Raw genomic sequence first — 9068 nt, 5'->3', positions numbered from 1 at the left:
AATATACAGCTCAAAATAAATTTAAAATTAGCAGTCCAAATATGTTTTATTACTTACTAAAGCTCTCAGCACTTTCTCACGTTGTGAGCACTTAGGAGTCCTGTGTTTATAAGATATATAGGAAAGAGGAACTCTGACCTGTAAAACTTCATAGTTATCCTTTCTCTTGTATCACACAGTATAATTCCATAATAATAATATTTTAAAAATGAAATTAATATATTTTGGTAACAAAATGGAGCTCTTGGAAAAGAGATGAGGGGGACAGCACTCCAGGGAGAGCTCAGGAATCTTTTCACCATGCCTTTTTTGTATAGATCATACTCTGTCGATAAAATGTTTGCTCCCATTCTTAAATATGCCAAAAAGCTGATGTAAAAAAAAAAAATTAAAAAAGCATATCTGTTTGGTTTGAGTAAGAGCTGGCAAGCTTTCTTTCTTGGTTAAAGTGATTCAGTTTGATCTAAATTAATTTCAAAGCCATAGTCAGTAGTAATACTCAGCCTCTCTGTTCAGCACTCCACGTACAGTCTAAGGAAGGATTAAAATGAAAGCTCTGCTCTCGTATTCACAGCTCACGTTCTCCAGCTGTTCCCTTACTCCATTTTACTGCTCCTGTCACAAGTTTCCTGTTAGCTGTGCAGAATCCACCTTTGCAATTATAACAGCACAGCAAATACGAGACTAATGGAGTGACCATCATTGTGTTCTGAAGTCAGGCAAGGACTTGTACAAAATATTACTTTATAAGGGGGGAAAACTAATTAAAAGAAAAGCTAATGATAAGAGTTATAATTACTATTCACTACAGATGCAATTATAAGGAGATAACTTCCAATTACAGCAGCAGTGGTGAAGTAGAAGAAGAACGACAATTAGTTCTCTTTGCTGCCTGAAGACTGTTATTATTTAATATCCTGTGGGGCAAGACAGCATGGGTAGCCATAAAATCTGAAATAAGGATGAAAAAGGACAAATATAATAATTTTCTAGGAGTTTGAGGGAAGATGTTTTTTCCTGGGGGCTGACTGTCAATCAGCCACCATCACTCCAAGTAATATTTGAAACTTACTTCCCCATTACACCTTTAAATTCTTGTGCCATTTGCTTTTGATCTTATCTACATCTTAATGTGTTAGGTACAAAACTCTAAACCACTCACCTTGTTTGTAGAGCTTCTAATATGTGAAAGCCAGCCAGAATCTGTAACAAAAGCAACAAAACGGTATGTCATCTTCAACAGAGAAATAAAGAGGTGCAATTGCTACTGTTTTGCAGAAACTCATGAGGTCCTTCCATAGCTTCAGAAATAGAAAGGAAGATAAGCTCGCTATTGTTGGAGGTAACCAAGGGTATTTTGGCAATAGGTAAAAATTTTGTAAGAGTAATGTATTCCTAGGAAAGATATCACATACAGCCTGCAAATTTTGACAAATGCTAAATTTACACTTTAAATGTCAACTTTTGAGTGGCATATTCCAGACAACATCCAGCCTTTGGGGATCAATGAAATGGCCAAGCAGTAGACAGCTCTCTTCCCTGAGTACAGGCTGTATAACAGAGATGCTATGTGTAGATGGGGAACACTGAATTTTTAGCACATTTCAATGTCCCCAGTTGTGGTGAGCAGCAGCCCTGTTCTGGGAATGGATGCCACCATCCTTCCCTGGAGGATGAACATTCCTACCTCAGCGGGCGTATGGCGGGGTGGGGAACAGATGGTGGGCTCTGGAGGATACAGCTCCCTTAGAACAAAACCAGATTGGGCATGGACATAACTGACTGAAATGTTTTAGAGCCATCTGCCAATGGAGAGGAGAAAGACTGGTCTACCTTTGCCAGCCTTTTAAGGTTCCTTTTACCACCCCTCTTCAGCCTGCAGAGAGAGACTTTGCTTCCTCCCTGTTTTTTAATGTGCTACTCCATGAACGCAGCTCTCCTGCCGTAAGCCCATTGTACTGAATCCTAATCCCGAAGTTCATGTCCACAATGGACGTTTTCCAGTGCCAATTTCCATGCCAATCCACGCCTGCACATGTGAAATGTGAATGGACTGTTTTAGTGTTCCCAGTTAACACACAGGCTCAGTAGGGAGGCTCAGCACAGAGCTCAATAGTCACATGTGCTTGGGTGTCACAGCAGGACACAGGGACAGTCAGGGGGCCTGGCAGTGTCCTCAGAGTTTGCATTTCACTCGTTGTGTTTGCTGACTGGAGGTGCATTCCAAGAACAGGGATCTGAAAAGGGAATAGGCTTGGAGAAGAGTTACATTTTTAAGTAAAGAAAGAAAAATAAAGAATTTGGGTATTTCTGGAGAGGAAGAAAAGCCCACCCAAAACCATCTGAGGAGTGGTGAACTTGCAGAGTAATATTAGTATTTTGAATACGGCTGCCTCCATAAATGTAAATATTCATGTATATAGAAGAAAGTGTTCCAGTAAAGCAGACTTCACAATGAATTTAGATTTGGGGGTTTTTACAGCAATCTGCCACTGTCTACCTGTTAAAGTTTTCTAGATTAGAAGAAATTCCACTTACATGTTCAGGGCTATACATGCTACAGCCAGTAAAGGAAAAGTGTGTGGTCCCTGGGCTCAACAGCACAATGTAGGCAGAAGGAATATAAAACATCAACACTGGTCTGCAATATGCCAGAAGAATCACCAGCATTGTTATATTTACTTTGTAGAGAAGCCTGATGATACTACTACAGATTTTTTAGCATAACCCGCACAACGGGCAGGTGAGAAGCAAAATTCCTGTTCCATTGTCTTTCTCTGACTGGGATCTAAATCAATGGGAATACACCACCTTGATGAAGCTGTTTTATGTGCTGCCATGCACCGGGGACACTGGCATGGATCACACTCCTTTGAACTCAAATGTCACCAGTTCACCTACCAGAGCACTGTGGGTCTGCACTAATCCCAATGCAGCATTATTCTAACACAAGCAAGACATAAATTAAATGAACTACATTATGTACATACAACATCTGTGCCTGTCTAGACATGACTTTACCTGATTGAAAGTGAGCTCTGGGATCAAATTCCACAAATGGCTGAATCTTTACATCTCACCATGTGTTAAGTGTGTCCAGATGGTAGGTGATACACCAGTATTAACAATCTACTTTCCCTTCCCTGAAGTGTCTTTATAGCACATTGCTGATCGTATTGTAAAGAGAGAGGAGATTGAATATGCAAAATATTTTAAAATAATCCTTGTGAGAAAAATGGAGTGCATTCATGTGCTTTGCATACATACATACACACATGGTGTATTTTGCAAGGCTGCCAAGATAGTCATTGTACATCTACAGAAAAAAAAAATCAGAGAGAAACAGAGGTATAACAGGAATATACTGATTGGACTGCTTTGTGCAGGCACTTAAAATTACTCAAAGCCATTCTTTTAGCAGCCTGCAGAAACAGAACCCAGCCCTTTCTGATACACTTTGAGATGCTGTCCTCAGAGAAGTGGTGCACATTTAAAATTATCCGTCACAAAGCTCAAAGCTTGTCCAGCCTTCAGGACAAATCTCTGTTCAACATAAAGACAAGTAAAAATTATTGGTCCCACTGCATTTCCGCTGAGCTGAGGTACCACAGGTCAGTCTTTAAGGACTCTGTCACTCTGCCATTGAATCACCAACCCAAATATATTTAGTACAGGTGTTTCTGCAACTGTGAAAGACTTGGGAAAATCTGTAGAGTTCATTGGCCTTTAAACTCACACTTCTGCATGATGTGTTGTAGTGGTCTAATGTTAACATGCTGGGCTACCTTATCAAAGATTACAGGGTCAAGATCTCCTTAGGATTCTTTTCTTATTCTATCCACATGCATTTTCTCATTTCAGCTTTTGGAAAAGAAGTGTATTTAGGAGGACAAGATAGTAATTTTTTTAACTAAAGCTAATTTAGGTCTAGTATTAGTGCTACAAAGGCAAACCAACCAAATCAGTAAGAAAATATTTGGTATATGAGTCCTTGGGGACTGCTTCACTTTTTGCAGCTTGTATAATTTCTGTGAAATAAACTCATATGGTGAAGATTTAAAAGCACAATCTATACCCAGTCATTTGATTATTCAGGGGGTGTGTATGTGTCATCCTTGCTTTTTCATTTTATAATCCTGCCAGTTTTTCCCAGAAATTCCAACCAGGTAACCAAAATACAGTGGATACAATGCACTTAATATACTGGCAGCTGGCAATCCTTTGTCTTCCAGCCATGGTCACAGGGACAGAGATAATTTTGGAAGAGCCACTGATTCCTGAGCTTCCTAGTGTTGGTTTTCTTATGTCTTTTGGGAAAAGTGTCCAAAAGCTGAAGCATTGGTGAGCTCTTTGATCAGACAAGCAGAGTATAGTTAAGAGCACAGGCAAACAATGATACCTGGGAAAATATTCCTCTAAGAGCATTTGGTAGAGTGGTACAGAGAATTAAGACCCCATTATATGACCAAAGCAACAAGAGGAGTTAAGCACATGCCATCTGGAACTAAACTTGCTCCCTTCCTGCTCTGCTACTCTCTGTTACTCCATCATAAGCTCCGTTCCTACTCACACAGCAATAATATTCAACAACTTTTTCTTTCCTTTCCTCTTTTTTAACCCTACACCATTCCTGTTGCTCCCAATAAGTGAAAAGTGACCTCACTTTCTGTTCTTGGGGGTCCACCATTTCCAGGTGTTGCCCTTCCCTTTGGGATAACTCCCTGCCTGTCCTTGCAGGTGGTTAGCACACTTATTCCCTCGGGAGAAGAGCACTGTGTCCCCAATCAGTAGCTGTTATCAGGGAGCCTTTTGTAGACTTCTGTTTGGAAAAAGTGTGTGGGACTTAACCTTAGACCTCAAAAAGCAGGCACTGCTCTCAAGTTTTATCGATTGGAAAAATAATATAAAGGCACGTGAAAATGCAGGTTGAAGGGCAAAGGGAGAGTTTTGTCAAAATCAGGCACTTGACACATTGAGTTTCCTAATCTGAACTCGGGCAGTGACACTTCTGTTTTTTATAAAATCCTCAGTAAATGACATATTGCAAAAGGTGCTCCTCTCCACCCCCAGGACTCAAATAGTTGTTGACAATATGGGTCACTATGTATCAATCACTTCTGCATTATTTGCTTGACACAAGTAATGAAAAATAATATATTGTTTCCTCATAAATTTCCTGGCCATGCTCAATGACAAAAAATCACTGAGGATGGTTATTTTGTTGAGGTGAATGAATAAAGGTAGTGTATCTAAACATCACCTCTGTATACATGCTAAAATATTTCTCTGAAATATTTTGATTGAGAGTGGTTAAGGAAGTGTTTAATGCATTCATGATTCAGTGAGTTGCAGTGGACTCTTCTTTCCCACAAATTAATTTGAAGCACAACTGTTTTTACTGTGCAGATCTTAGGCAGAAACTCTGAGTTTTATTGCAGGATTATGCAAAATAACAAATTTGATATTATATGAAAACACAATATTTGTATACTTCTATGAACCACCCAGGAACTTTTCCATTTGACCCAAATCAATCACCTGAATCATGTATAGCAAAAATGAGTAATTGCCCATGGGTTTTAATAATCGAGGCAATCTGAACCAATCTTGTTGGAAGAAAACCAAGTTTAAGCTGTTACGAGATAAAACAGATAACAATATAAAAAAGCCACTGAAAATAAACTTTAAATTCAATTACATTGTCATAAGGACAAAATATGGTATTCATAATGTAAGACAATCTTATCCTTATTCTACACTATATTTAGTTTACTTGGAACTCTTCACTGGATTCAGTTTATTACTATTCAAAACAAAAAAAAAACTGAGCACCCAGTATCATCATTGATATATCTTTTTCATATGGAAAGGTTCTTTCCAGTCTTGCCAATGCCTTGCAATAAATATACACTGCATATTAATCTAATGTAGTCGATGCTCAGCTGTAAACAGGTAGAAGTAAGTGTGGCAATACCAATTTTTCCTTGTGAAGATTTGACTCACCTTGGAGAAAAAAATTACTTATTGCTCTACTTTCCTCTCACCTATCAAAACCCAAGGCAGGGAACAGGAAGATGGCACTCATAAAGCCATATATTTACTTGTCATTTGTTTACTCACAATATTTGCAATGCACCAATTCCTCCTGTGCTGAACTCTTAAATTTTCTTTTTATTATGCCTTCTTGCTAGAGAAAAATCAAAAAAATGATCATTTATCCTCCATTGGTAGAAAAAAATGTGAGCTTAATTTCTGCACGTGCAGCACTTCTTGCCTTTGTAAGCTCTAACATCTTCATTTTTGGGACTCAAAAGAAAATGCCCAGGAGCTATGAGCTGGTGAAAATTAATAGAAATTAATTTTTTAATACAAATGTGTTTGCCTTTAAAGAAAGTGTGTTTGTTAATTTTATGTATCTGTATATAATGGGAAACATAAAAATTGCGTATTTTTTATTGTTGTTGTGGGTTTTTTTGCTCCCCACAACACTACTGTGTTGGCAAAGTGCTTCCTCTTATAAGGAGTAAAGATTTACAGTAAAACAGTTGCAGAATCTTCTTCAGAATATAGGTTAGAAGTATTGTATCACTGTTAACAATAATCTGACCCAGAAGAATGAAGAGCAGTATCCAAGTATCATTCACATCATTGTACCACAAATCACAATTTCAATCATTATTTTAATTATTCCTGTAACAGCTCTGGAAAGAATCATTATTCTTTAGTAACCTTTAAAGAGGAAAGAAAAGTGAGGAAAAAAAAAAGTAGACTTGCATCTTTTAAATGAAAAGTTCATGTCTAAGTATGAAACAGGCAAAAAAAGAAAAAAACCCACACTGTTTTATGTATATGCAGGATAGAACTATATCACTTCCAAAGCAAAATATGCATGGAAGATTGAAAGAGCAATGTGGAAGCTAAAATATCAAAGCTAATTAAGAAAATTAACAATTTGGTATTTTACTAAAAATGCACGTAATTAGAATTAAACCAGAAGAAAATATGCTTTGGAGAAAATCGAAGTACAACACCAGTATGAGAGCTCTGCCCAGAACAGGAAAATTGGCTGGGAGGGAAAAGAGCCCAAGTTTACTACAGAGTCTTTCCTGTGAGGGGAGGGATGCCAAGTGTGCTTCCTTGGCTTTGCTGCTTGTTTTCTTCTGCTCTGTGGCGCACTGTCAAATCTGAGATGGCCTTAGAATTCCACCCGTTCCTCACTTGGGGCGAGCAAATGAAATATGTGAAAGAGGATTAATGTGATTAGAATCATCACCAGAATGATTTTTCCATGGAAAAAGCTAAAAAAAAAAAAGGTGTTTCTTCTATACTTTCAAATTAATCTCCTTTTGCAAACATACAGATACTGTCAAGAAGATGCTCAGAGGTGTGTACATGAGGTATGTAAATGTAGTTATTTTGTTACCAAAGATGTCAATTTTAATCCATGTTTTTTCTACCTTATTCCCTTCAACTCTAATAGGAAAGTAATTCCTTTAATTACCATGAAGGACAAACGGGGCTGGAATGTACCATTTCACCTTTTCAGCCTCACACTTGACAAGGGTCTTCCAGCTCCCTGTGCTGCTGAAACGCTGCCAAGAAGGGACAGGGACCAGCGTGTTCCCCTTTCCAAAGCACTGAATTCATTTAGTAATCAGTGGAGCACCAAGGACAGTAAACCAACAGCTGACATGAACCTGCCCCCAGGTTCTCTGTGCTGCCTTCCTCAAATGTTCTCATGGCATTTTCAGCTTGCATATTCTATAGATCTTTTTCTGCTCTATTGAGAAATAATAGCCCTACCTTTAAAAGGCTGGCCCTTGGCATGGGAAGAGGGATGGTGTATCACAATGACTGTGGGCATTTTTGCCAGGGGGACTGGTTTGTCTGTGTGTTTTCATGCCATGAGGGCCAATATGGCAAACAGCATTTTTTTTGTTTCAGAAGTAAGATGGCCTCCCTGTAGCAAAGTCAGTTTAAAGAAGATTTTTGTCATTGAACTGTAAAAGAAAAAGATAGGCTTGTCATTTTTCCTCATTTTTTTTTTTTTTTGTAGAGGAGGAGTATGTTAAAGATTTCAACAGTGATATTCTCAGACAACTTCAATTTCACATGAAAGCATGTTTCTGCCTCCTCTGCCTCTCCTGCACTATATTGATAGGTCTTTGGTTGTGCCTACTGTTGTGAAGAAAATTAGCTCTTTCTCATTTCCACTTCAAAACACTGCCTGGCAGGACCATCCTCTTCCTTACCTCCATGTATTTAGTTCAGAAAGTGCCTTAGAGGAAAATTCTGGTAAAAGGATGAATACAGTCCACGATTTCAGGAAGTAATAAAACTGTATATCTGTATATACATGTATATATTATTGCACATATGCATATAAATATTTTGCATATATGCATATAGGCACTTGAAAATTTGTATATGCGTGTGTGTATTCCTACATATACATACACACATGTATTAAAGTATATAACTAAATATACAAATCTTAATGCAATATAATCCAATCTAACTTTCAATTAATTTGGCAATCAGAACCTTGAGTTCCCCATGTGCTCACACCCACAGGAACACTTGTCCTTTCCAGCTAAAACCTCAAAAATTTGAGATAGAAATGTCTGTAAGAGCAATAAAATTAAAATTAGGCAATTAGTAGTATCATCATCAAATTGAAGGATGGAAGGATAAGTATGCTGCACATGCTTTGGAAACTTCCTTTCCTTTGCCTCTGAGGACATGTCTGCTCTTTACCCAAATGTCAGTGATTTGAGGCGGAACAAAAAACTGTAGCACAAGCTACTCCTGTGTGTTGTAGTGAATCTTCCCTACGTGGCAAGTCCCAGCGGTCAGAAAACAAAGTGATTCCGTGATTTATCAGCATTCAAACAAACTCTGCACAGATTCTCACACTCCTCCTGTTGCTTTTAATATTCTACACAGAATAACACCCGGTTTTCTGTCTGCATACAGATAGATTCAAGTGCAAATCTCGTACACTGTACAGTTGTTCAAAATCTATAACTGGTTTTTACATGCCCAACTCTTAAATGTATGAAGTACAA

At 38.1% G+C, this 9068-nt stretch overlaps 1 long non-coding RNA gene across 1 annotated transcript in view; it reads right to left on the bottom strand.

Moving 5' to 3' along the window:
- Positions 1–1162: 1162 nt before the first annotated feature.
- Positions 1163–9068, bottom strand: part of LOC114066227 — a 71020-nt gene continuing 63114 nt past the window's right edge. The window contains exon 3 of the long non-coding RNA XR_003573138.1: positions 1163–1203. This is a non-coding gene — a long non-coding RNA (uncharacterized LOC114066227). The remainder of the gene's footprint in view (positions 1204–9068) is intronic.

This window comes from Empidonax traillii, unplaced genomic scaffold, assembly GCF_003031625.1.
Source record: "Empidonax traillii isolate 1590-97213 ecotype Southwest subspecies unplaced genomic scaffold, ASM303162v1 scaffold22:size5013007, whole genome shotgun sequence".
Taxonomy (NCBI): domain Eukaryota; kingdom Metazoa; phylum Chordata; class Aves; order Passeriformes; family Tyrannidae; genus Empidonax; species Empidonax traillii.
Note: the sequence above shows the minus strand (reverse complement) of the source record. Positions and strands in the feature narration are given on the sequence as shown.